The sequence below is a fragment of the Anas platyrhynchos genome, chromosome 3 (genome assembly GCF_047663525.1).
Source record: "Anas platyrhynchos isolate ZD024472 breed Pekin duck chromosome 3, IASCAAS_PekinDuck_T2T, whole genome shotgun sequence".
Classification (NCBI taxonomy): Eukaryota; Metazoa; Chordata; class Aves; order Anseriformes; family Anatidae; genus Anas; species Anas platyrhynchos.
In genome coordinates this window covers 84,007,251-84,018,216 of record NC_092589.1, presented here as the reverse complement: position 1 = coordinate 84,018,216, position 10,966 = coordinate 84,007,251, and the positions used below count along the sequence as shown (strand labels likewise).

The window sequence follows — 10,966 nt, the reverse complement described above, 5'->3', positions numbered from 1 at the left end:
ATGCTGTAGATGCAGGGTCTGAAGCTAGGAAGGTAGAGGTAGCTGTTTTCCATAACCTTCTGGTATGGCCTCTGCTGCCTCCCAGGCACAGCTTTTCCAGAACTGGATTAGTGACTGGGGATGCCACCAGCTCTTGGAGTTGAAGTGGTTTCGCCCAGAAGGGCACATGGGTCCAACCTGCATAATACAAATACATTTTTACAAAGACCTCTGCCAGGATTTCCTACTAGTGCTTTGCTCACTTGCTGGGGTAAGCCCAAGCAGTGTTAAAAGGCATTTAAGTGGGCAAAGGAGAAGAAGGGGAGATCTGGGGGCTTCAAAGTGCTCTTCTCCTCTCTTCAGGTGGCTGGGCCCAGAGTTTTCCAGGGGGTTCCATTAAGGGGGCTGCAGCCCCTGTGTCCCTGCCTCTCCCTCCACTCTCCTCTACACCCCCAGGGCTGCATGGCTTTGGGAAGAGAATGGTAGAAAGAAGTCAGTGCAGGTAGAACAGCTGTGGGAGCAGCTGAGACAGATGCCAGAGTGTTTTGCTCAGTTTTCACCAGCCACACTCTGTCTTTCACAGCTCTGTGCTCCAAAACCCGTCTCCCCCCCGGCTCACATCTCTTCATCTCAGCTTCAGCCATATGGGACCCCATCTCCTGTTGCCTTCTCGCTGCTCTCCTGCCTGGAAACAACCTCCCCTTTCCTCCATCTTCTCCTCTTCCTTCCTGACACAGGCTTGTTCCCCACAGCCTGCCCTGCCTGTTTTGGGCACGACCTCTCCATTGCTCAGTGTATACGCCCAGCCTGGCATGCAGGGGTTCCTTCTCAGGCACCGCTGTAGTAACAACCGCAGAACTGCATTGTGCTCGTGTCTTTACTAGCTTATACAGGAATATACAGTGGTGTTTTACAAGGCTATAAAAATACATCTTAAAGGAAGCGAGCACAGGAAAACAGGAGGAGTGGGGCCAGATCAGCTGATGTAAATAAAGGCTGCATTGAATTAAATAGCGCTGCGACTATTTACAGCAGCTGCAGGACCTGGCCTGTGGCCTCCTCTTAAAGCAGGGAGGTGCTGCAACATCCCCTTTCTGTTCTGGTAGATGCTGGCCCAAGCTCCCCTTGCCCTTGTAGCAAAGAGGGATGCTGGCAGGGATGAGGAATGGGAAGCACAGCCGTACTGCACCTGCAGAGGGTGATGCTTACAGCCAGGGTGCTGCATGGTGCCCAGCAGTGAGGACCGGCTCATTTCCTTCTGCCTGTCCCCACAATAGACTGGCTGTCACCTGGGGATAATTCCCCATGGCTGGATCTGGGCAGGAGTTGCAGTATTCACCAAACCATGCCATGTCGAGGCTCCAAAAACTACTTGGCAAGGTAAGGTCAAATCCAGCACAAGGGGTGGACTTCTAGGTGGCACAAAGATGACAAGAAGAAAGGAAAGGAAGTCATTTGGGAAAGGTCAAACATCACATTTTGACATTTTCTGTTCTGAGAACAACTGAATTTGTTTCAGTTTAACCTGAAACAAGTGTTAAACTTTCTATTCAGCCCCTGAAATGATAGACTTGTGCCGTGGTAGTGCTTTGTGGATTACAGACCTGCTCCCTGGGGTGTACAGCAAAGCTCATTTCATCTTTCCTGGATCAAATTTTTGTAAGAACAAAAATTCCAATAGCGATCCTTCAGGAGAGATGGTTTCCCAGTGAGGCTTCAGGATAATGTGAACTTCCATCTCTGGCAAGCTGCTGTACTGAGCACTCACAGAATCCAGGTATGCAAGTAAAATAAATGGACTAGTTTTGTAGGATTACATTCATGAAATGGATAATGCTGTTTTCATGTTGTTTATGTTGTTCTTCCAAGATTTTTCAGGGATAAAGGAAGTTTTCTCTGTGGGAGTGAAGTTCCATCAACAATCAGAAGAGACTATGGATAGGAAATGTTACCTTTACACTCAACCAGACTGCCTCAGTTGTCTTGTTTGAGTTGACTACAGATTTCCTTATGTTCAAAGCATAGCATTTTAACTTCTGTTATAAATTACAAAAATTAAAATATATATATATTCAGTTTTGAATTTTTAAAATAAAATAGATTTCAACCAATGGCATCACTTGGGGTGTGTGTGGTTTTTTCTTATATTGTTGAAATAAAATGCTCAGAGAACTTCAATGACATTTAAGTATGCATTTGTCAGCTGTGTCCTGAAAAAAAGCAAACAAAAAAAAAAACACATAGATTTACATGGTTCTTTGGAAGTTTTTTATTTATTTTATTTTTAATGAAACAAACAGCTGTAAATAAAAAGTGCAAACTCTCTTCCCAGCAGCCAGGTTTGTGATTTGGCTGCGGATGGGTGATGAAAGGAGGTCACGTATGGGATGGGTCTTTCAGCTTGCATCTCTGGTGGCTCTGCTCACATCCACCTTGGCTGGGGAAGAGAGTGGTCCAGAGCTGCCTGATGCTCATTTGCACCTGCGTGCTGGGGTTGTAGAGCACCACCAGGTCTGCTCAGGGACAAAGTGACACCCATCCAGGCTGGGAAATGGTGGGCTTTGGATCACAGAGGGTCTCTCATTCTGGATCCCAAATCTGAGATTAACAGTCTGGAAGCATTCATGGCTTCCCCCGTGGCCTGAATCTTAGCAGCTAGCCTGGGAGAGGAGGAGGATGGGTTAAATCCCTTTCAGCTTGCCTTGGGTTGGGGCTCATCAGCAATGGCTGGCCAGAGCACACTCACCGTGAGCACTGGGCTTTGGCTCCTTTTGTGAGAGGTCTGTGCTTCCAGGGCTGTGTGCATCTGCAGTTGTGTAAAACCGCTTCTAAAGCGCCCCTTTCAAACGAGCTGAGGAGATACACTGGGGAGAAGGAAAAATGTGCTAAGATGTGATTGCTAAATAAGAAATCTATGAGGCCGGTTTGGCATCATAGAGGCTTCTCCCTGCGATTTGGCAGGGCTGTCTACACGGTGCACAGGTGCAAATGGCTTCTCCAGGGACCAAGCACTGCAAAACTCGGCCTCCTTTCCAGAAAAAGGCAAGTGGGGAAATAAAACCACTGGACCAAACCCTGCCCTCATTAACACCCCTGAATCCTACTGACTGAAGGCAAAATGTTCCCCAGATTGAGCAAGAAAAAGATTTTTATCTCCTTTTCCTGGTTTGGCCAGCAAAAGCTCAAGTCTGGTCTCTTCTATGCTAATGGAGACATACTGACTGCCCTGGAGTCATGAAGGAGGGATTTCCTCCACCACCTTTCCATTCAATGCTTTCTATGTGTCATTTAATAGATCCAAGCAGGGCTCATGATTTCCATATTCCCTCTGTAGGAGATGGTCCTGCTGCATCCCAGGTCCTCCCTGGAGCTTGGGACAGTCAATTTTCCATCACCGTGTGTGTCACCAACCTCCAGCAGCTCTGGAGCTCCCTTGACTCCCATGTGAACATACAATGGAGCATACGTTGCAAATAACTCTGTTCATCCTTTTTTTTTTTTTTTTTTTTTTTTTTTTTGGATGGACTACAAAAAGAGGCCATGAGGAAGCATGTACTATATCATACTAATAGGCCTTTTTATAAGTTATCAATGAAAAATTGAAATGGAAATATGCTGGGACTAGCCAAATGTAAAAAAAAAAAAAAAAAAAAAAAAAAAGCAGTACTTTTTACAAAGCCTCACCCCTGCCAGTTCTTTGTTTTTCACTGGGAAGAAGAGCAAAGCAATTTGGATAAACTAATGTTTATCTAAATGTTCAAAGTGTGCAGAGGTCTTTGATAGCAGAGCAACCCCTCTGCAGCTTGGCTTTCTGACATACACCCTGCTGGGCTCTACTTTATGTGCTGCAATCACCAGAACATTATACTCAGGTACAGAATAAGTAGATAAATACATACTTTAATTAAAATAACATCATTTGTCCACAACATTTCAAAGTTTTCTCTTTCTCTGGTCTTAATATTTAATACTGCATCAGGACTTCTCTATGCTTATTGAGCTACAAATGTGGCAGTCTTCTTCATTTAGTAGAGTAATTACATAGAGTTGTGATAATTCTTTGCAAGATTTATTACATAAATATATATATATATTTATAATTGCAAAAGAAAATTGTAGAAGACAAGACAAAGAAGACATATAATGTGTCTCCATTTTCATCTCAGCTATTTTGCTGCAGGACTTTTAATTCTCTCAACATTTTTCTTCCAGTTATTCACTTGTGCTGCTCTAATATCACTCTACTGTGATGACCAGTTGGGCAATATATAATCATAATGCATGCAGACAGCACCAGGGAGTTAAAACCTGACCATAATGCAAGTATTATTCTACCAGCTTGATGAACTCATTTACAGCTATGGTTCAGGTGATAAAATTACAGAGCTGTAAATCCCTTTGGTATTCTGGAGTCCTTTAGCTGATGTCATTTTTCACTGGGAATAACATATTATTTCTTTCTAGAGAACTGGGCAGTGCAGGGAAGGTGGATAGATATGGTTCCTAAATGCAGTTTGTGCAATAGGGATGCTGAAGTAAAATATACACAAAAATTAATAGCTTTCCTGATCTGAACTCATGTTTCTCATGCTCTTTGGATTACAGTAGGGTTACCCTTCTGGTGTCTGCACCCCAGGGATTCACATCTGTGTAAATGTGGTAATAGAAAAAGGCCCTCGTGATGAATTCATGAATTGTTCTCATTGACACTGGTTGATACTTTTACTTGGACAAGTCTCCTTTGCAGGTGCACTGACCACACACTAATTGAAAGGATTATTTTCATAACTTTCTGTGCAGTCTGCAAGGCTTTCTGTGAAAAGCATAATTGTTTCAACCAGCTGCTTGGACTTGTTTTTATTAATTTCTTTAAATCCAACAATGCTGGATCGGCATATTTGAGACTCTCCCCCAAACTACATATGAACATAAATAAAATCAGTGCATGTGGCTCTTGCATGGGGAGAGAACTTTCCTTGCAAGTTCAGCATTTCTGTGAGGAAAACAAGAGAGAAAATCTCTTTTAAAATGTACTTTTCTCCCAGTCCCTTGCTATTTTTAACCTCATCCCCAAAGCAAATCCTCAATGTGCAGTATGTCTGCGTGGCACCTGTTGGGATTAGCTAGGACCAGAGCAGACACACTGCGAGTCCATGCATTTGCACATGCCTGATACATCTAACCCTGAGTTTAGGCTGTACAAAGCCTCAATCATAAACGTTTCCTCGAGTTGTGTTATTTCCCCTTTTTGGGTGAAAGCCAGGCCTCTCCTCTTGTCTCGCCCCCCTCCCCTTGCTGTCCCACATGCACAGGGCTTGAAGGTGGCTGGAATACAATGCAGGAGATCTTGATGATACAGCACCCCAGACTTCAAGCATTTTTAGTGCAAATTATTCACACAACCCTCATCATCTGTGTACTTCCACAGACTCACAGATTTCCCCCTTTCTCCCATGGGGGAAGGTGGTTTTGTTGAGCAAACCCTGTGATTTCCCTCTGACCCACCCTGCCTGCCTCCTGTGAGTCAGAAGAAAGCAACTGCAAATGTTTAAAAATCAGGCAATGAGCCTTGCAAAACCAAGAGGCTGTCCCAGAAATTATTGGCTATTAATATGCATGTAAAAGTAGTTTTTTTTTAATCTTTGTTATTTGGACTCACAGGGGTAGGACATATTTTCTACTTATTCTCTGCAACAATTTTAGATAGAAATTTTTGTTTCAGAAAAAGTTACTCTGGATCTTAAAAAAAGAAATGCAACAAATATTTTGGGTATTTCCAGGGAAATAACAAGGACTGGCAGTACAGCTGGTCCAAAAAATGAAATTGCCATTTCTGGACATGTTTTGACATGTTCAAGCTTGTTTCCACTCCAAAACAGAACAAAACCCCAATTGTTTAAATACCATAGTATTTCATTTCCAGAAAAAAAAAAAAAAAGAAAGAAAGAAAAAAAGCAACACTTTATTCCAGCAGTGAAAATACTGTTTTGATAATAGTCATGTGAAATTAAATAGAGCGTGTACTAATGTAGTTCAGAATTAAAAATGACATAAAACTGCCAGTAGCCAAGGGAGATAGAGCACCTCTCCCAGTAAGGTTTCATTGCATCCTGAAGCAGGTGTCAGCAAGGCACCTCTGGGGTTGCTCTATCTCTTGGTTGAGTAGAGGATGAACTTCTGAAGGAGCTTAAGCCAACCTGTGACCAGGCTGCTACAGTCCCACCTTCCTACCCAGCCCTTGCCTATGCTAACTTTATTGTGGGCCATCATGTTAATAGGGCTACATTTGCTTTTTCTCTAGCTCTGGTCTGATGCCAAAATGCTCTCATGTGGACATCTAGCCTGGGATTTGTTGTACGCTGGGCAAATACTCTGACCAGGAAGGTATCATGCCCAGGGCATTCAAAGGCTGACCTGGGGAGGCCCAGGTGATTTTGTCTGCCAAAATCCCTCCGTCCTCATAGTGCTAGCTCTAAGGACCTCCAAACACCACAGCTTAGTGCATGGGGTTGAGGCCCAGCAGAACAAAATCCCCACAGAATTCCTGACCTGCCTTGGCACAGATGTGTTCCCTCTTTGATGTCAATGTCTGAGCTGTTCAGTTCACTGGAGGAATGCTCTTTCACACTGCCATCCTCCAGGCAAGGAGGTGGCTAGCCAGACATCTCAGTTCCCATCCTTTCATCCCCTGTCTGTGTTTCTTTGGGCCACGAGCAGCGTAGCCTCAGCAGAAGCATTTGCCATGTTCCCACCTTCTGCTGCTCACTTTCCAACACTTGCGGGGAAGCACTCCCTGAGGACCCCAGGTCGCTGTTTGTCTCGGAGCAGGCAGAGGTTTTCTTTGGCAAGAAACAAAACAGCTTTTACTGCATGGGGCCCCGCGCTGCTCAGTATGGCCAAGGACAGCATCGTCCCACCATGCAGCTGAGGAGCCTCTTCTCTTTCTAAACAGGTGGATAAATCAAGTGCTGCTTTATTCGTGTCGTTTAGTCATTACTGAAAACCATGTTCAGCTCCAGAGTCCGCTGCCATAAACTTAACAGAAAAGCTAAGGATTGCCTTGTGAAAAAGAGTGTTTGTTTTCCTACTGAATAATACAAAGAAAGAATAGGATTGATTTAATTCAGTAACCAGAGCATGCCAACTCCTTCCAAGATAGGAAGTGCTCTATAATGTGGCTTTCTGGTAATGCTGTTATGGGCCTGATTTAGGAGATAACTGACAGGGGAGGATGAGGTTTTGCCTCCCACAGAGCCATCCTGGGGTGAGGTGGGCAAGTCTTCCATGTGCTCCCACAGGAGGATGCTCCCATATCCAGCAACAGCCAAGCAAGCTTGGTCCTGCTTGGGGCTGGGAGCCCACCTAGACCATGAAGGATACAGCTCTGGCCAGGCACATCTGTGACAACTCCCATGCTAAATTATTTGGGGATGTTGAAGTGTGCAAGGCGGTTTGTGTGTGTGTGTGCAAGGGCTGTGGAGCTGTTAAGTTTTGTGAGATGGTGTTTTACCAGACAATTAGCCTTCGGAACAATGCTAGAACTTAATAACATTTCTAACATGTAAAGCATGCTTTACATTCCCATTTAGAACTAATGCTTAACATTTCATATGCCACATTACCATCATTACTTTTCCTAAACAAAAATATTTTTGCTGTTTTGCCCTGCCTGGCATTGCTAATACATAAACATGGTTAACGAGCACTTTCCTGGACTGGATTCCAAAAGATAACAGTCCTCGCTCAACAGCCACTAAAACCACTCCTATCCAGACCGCTGTGGCATCTCCTGCAGCATGGGATTCCTTTTTCCATGGGCTTCCGTGCGTGGCGGGTGGCACCATGCTGTGCCGTACCACCCTCTGCCCACACGCTGTCAAAGGTTGTTCCTCAGCAGGTAGCATTTATTCCAGACCAGAGGTGGCAGGTGGTTCCAGCCCAGAAACACTTTACTTTTTTTCTTGCACAGATTCCAATTAAGTGTTTATAAGCTATTGGTTACATAAAACTCAAATCACTGATGTTGGCAGGTTTTCTGTACTGCTCTGTGTGCTAACAGCTCGGCTTAACTTTTGTTTGTTGTTGGGGGACTTTCAAGTGTGTGTCAAATATTAACATTTTAATTTGCAAGGAAATTAGTAGTTGGAAAACTATAATCCCTTACGAGCATGCATGCACACACACATGTGTGCGCACAGTCTATTAAAATCACTTATGTTATTAAATTTGTAATAAATCCTCAGTGTGGAGCGGCACGTGCTGAATCACTGAGGTATTTGACAAAGATCAATTTAAAGGGTTACTCTGGGGCCCCAAATTCCATTTTTAAAAACAAGGCCCTATTGAACTTAATCAATGGGTTTTCTGTGATTTTTATTTTTTTTTTCAGCAACTTTAATTAAGAGGTTTTGGGCAACTTTAAACGTTCTTGTGTAGTATTTTTAGCTATAGCTGTGAAGTGCTACAGGAGACCATGAAAACATACCTACACAGGTCTTTATACTTCTGTCTTCATGAGTATCTGGGAAGCTTTCCATCACACATGGGTCACGGGTAGCATTTGTTTCTATAAACCTGGCAAGAGGAAACTAGAGGCGTATCTGAAGCATCTAACAGACCTGCTATGGCCACTCCATATTCACATCCTGGCACAAGCACAGCCAGTCAGAGTGTTTTCCCTCTGGCAAACTCATCTGTGCCTGCTGCACCAGGGGGAGTATTTAACTCTGGTATTGTAGAATCACAGAATGGTTTGGGTTGTAAAGGACATGAAAGCCCATCTACTGCCACCCCCCCCCCTGCCATGGGCAGGGACACCTCCCACCAGACCAGGTTGCCCAAAGCCCCATCCAGCCTGGCCTTGAGCACCTCCAGGGTTGGGGCATCCACAGCTCCTCTGGGCAGCCTGTACCAGGGCCTCATGACCCTCTTGGTAAAGAATTTCCTCCTTATATCTAATATAAACCTACCCTCTTTTAGTTTAAAGCCATTACTCCTTGTCCTATCCCTACACTCCCTGACAAAGAGTTCCTCACCACCTTTCCTGTAGGCTCTCTTTAGGTACTGGAAGGCCACTGGAAGGTATCCGAGCTATTAGGTCTCACCAAAGCAGCTCAGCATCGGTTGCATCACCTGTGCCTCTCTGTTGCTCAAAAGGCCAAAAAACACATTTTAATTTTGTGTGTGTGTGTGTGGTTTTGTTTCTTTGTTTGTTTATTTGTTTGTTTAAGCAGTTTTCTGCACTACATGTGAAAATGGTGGAGGAGGGACTTGCATTATTTTTCCCTGATAAACTCTGATATCCATTTCTTTTTTTATTTTTTTTTTCCCAGTGTTCTTTGAATGAGAAATGGGGAGATCCCACCAGTATGAAGAGATTTGGCCAGCGTGCCAAAACTGCAATTACAGCCAAATGAAAAAAAAAAAAAAAAATCAGAAAGAAATGTATTTTATTCATTTCAGCTGTTGTGTCTTAATGTAAAGAAATCACTTTGCACAGTTCTGTAACTGACACCAATTTCTAATCTCCAATACTATTAACTTCTAAATCTCTGTTATAAAGAATATTGGCAGCCTACCAGAGTCTAATGCAGCTAAATGGACTTAGTCTGAGCTGGTGTTTTATTTTCTTTCTTCTGAAATGTTGAAAAAATAGTTAATCTATTTTGTTAATTGCTGATAACATTTTGGTTAGTTGGATTTCCTCTTTTGGATGCAATAGACACATTCCAGGAACATGACCTAACTTTGCCTTTGGGACAAACAAAAAAGAAAAAAAAAAGAGAGAGACCATTTTTTGAAATGACAAAATGTATTGTTATAGGATTAGAGACAGCATAGCTCCAGGATTAGGCTGTATCAGTAACTCAATTTAAGAGTCCCATGAATTGAAACTAAACATGGAATAGCTGCGGGGAAAGACCATTGTTAAAGAATAATGCCTAAGTGAAAACTTGATTGTTTTATCTTAGCTCAATTGCACCAGATTTCTGATAACTCCAGCGAGACCCACTGACACAAGCTAACAAACCTGAAAACATCTATTTTCCCTACCCCTTCACTCCCATGGCACTATAAAACCAATCCAAGTCTCAGCTCTGCACGAATAAATAATACTAACAACAAACTGGACAGAAATGTTTCTACAAGTTAGAGACGGGCTTTGACTGAGGCTGCTGCCTTTATGTGAAGACATCTTCATTTCAAGGGAATCTGCAAAGCTGTCTTATGCTTAACTTTAGAGATGCTCTAAACCAATGTTTCACCACTTCTGTGTTGGAAGATTAAATTGGGAGCTCAAACAGATAATGACGAGTTTTGCCAAGTGGGCCAATGGAAGTAATTATCAGATTTGGATATTCTGGCATCCTGGACAGAATTTCTTAGGCACAGGAAATGAATTATAACAGAATATCTTTAGACCCCAAAAAATATTGGCAGTAAGGAAGGGAAGAACAATGCAGGCTTGGTTACATGCTGACGAGCTTTGGCTGATTTGCCATGATACCATTTTAGTCTGTGTGTGGCTATTTCATTTTGTTCCTCAGGAGAGCTGCAGTTCTAACACCATCTAAGTCAGAGTTTGGAGCATTTTCTTCATTTTGTTTCCAAAGAGCAGTTGGGTTCACAGAGGATTAAACAAAGGGAGAATATCAAGAAAATATGGTTTGTTCTTGCTGGAGCATGGGATTCTCCATGAATAAGGCTTTTTTGTGATATTAAAATGGGTTATAAACTTCCCTTCTTCTGTTGCTGGACAGCTTAACTGTACCTGTGTCATATTTTTAAATGAATTTGATGTTCATGAAAAGCTCTTGACTTTGAAACTATATAGACCAAGGCCTGGATTCACCTCATCTGATTTTAGACATTTACATGACATCCCTCAGCGAGGAGCATGGACACCTTTGTGTGGACACCACACAAAGACTGGCACATCCGTGCCTTTCCTGGGCTGAATCGCCCTCTGGCACACCTTCTGCTGAGC

General features: G+C 43.2%; 1 long non-coding RNA gene across 1 annotated transcript; it reads left to right on the top strand.

Annotated features, from left to right (window-relative positions):
• Positions 1-927: 927 nt before the first annotated feature.
• LOC119716541 (uncharacterized) lies at positions 928-2,157 on the top strand. The gene is made up of 2 exons (XR_005264737.2): positions 928-1,756; positions 1,849-2,157. It is a non-coding gene; the product is annotated as an uncharacterized lncRNA (long non-coding RNA).
• The last annotated feature ends 8,809 nt before the right edge of the window (positions 2,158-10,966 follow it).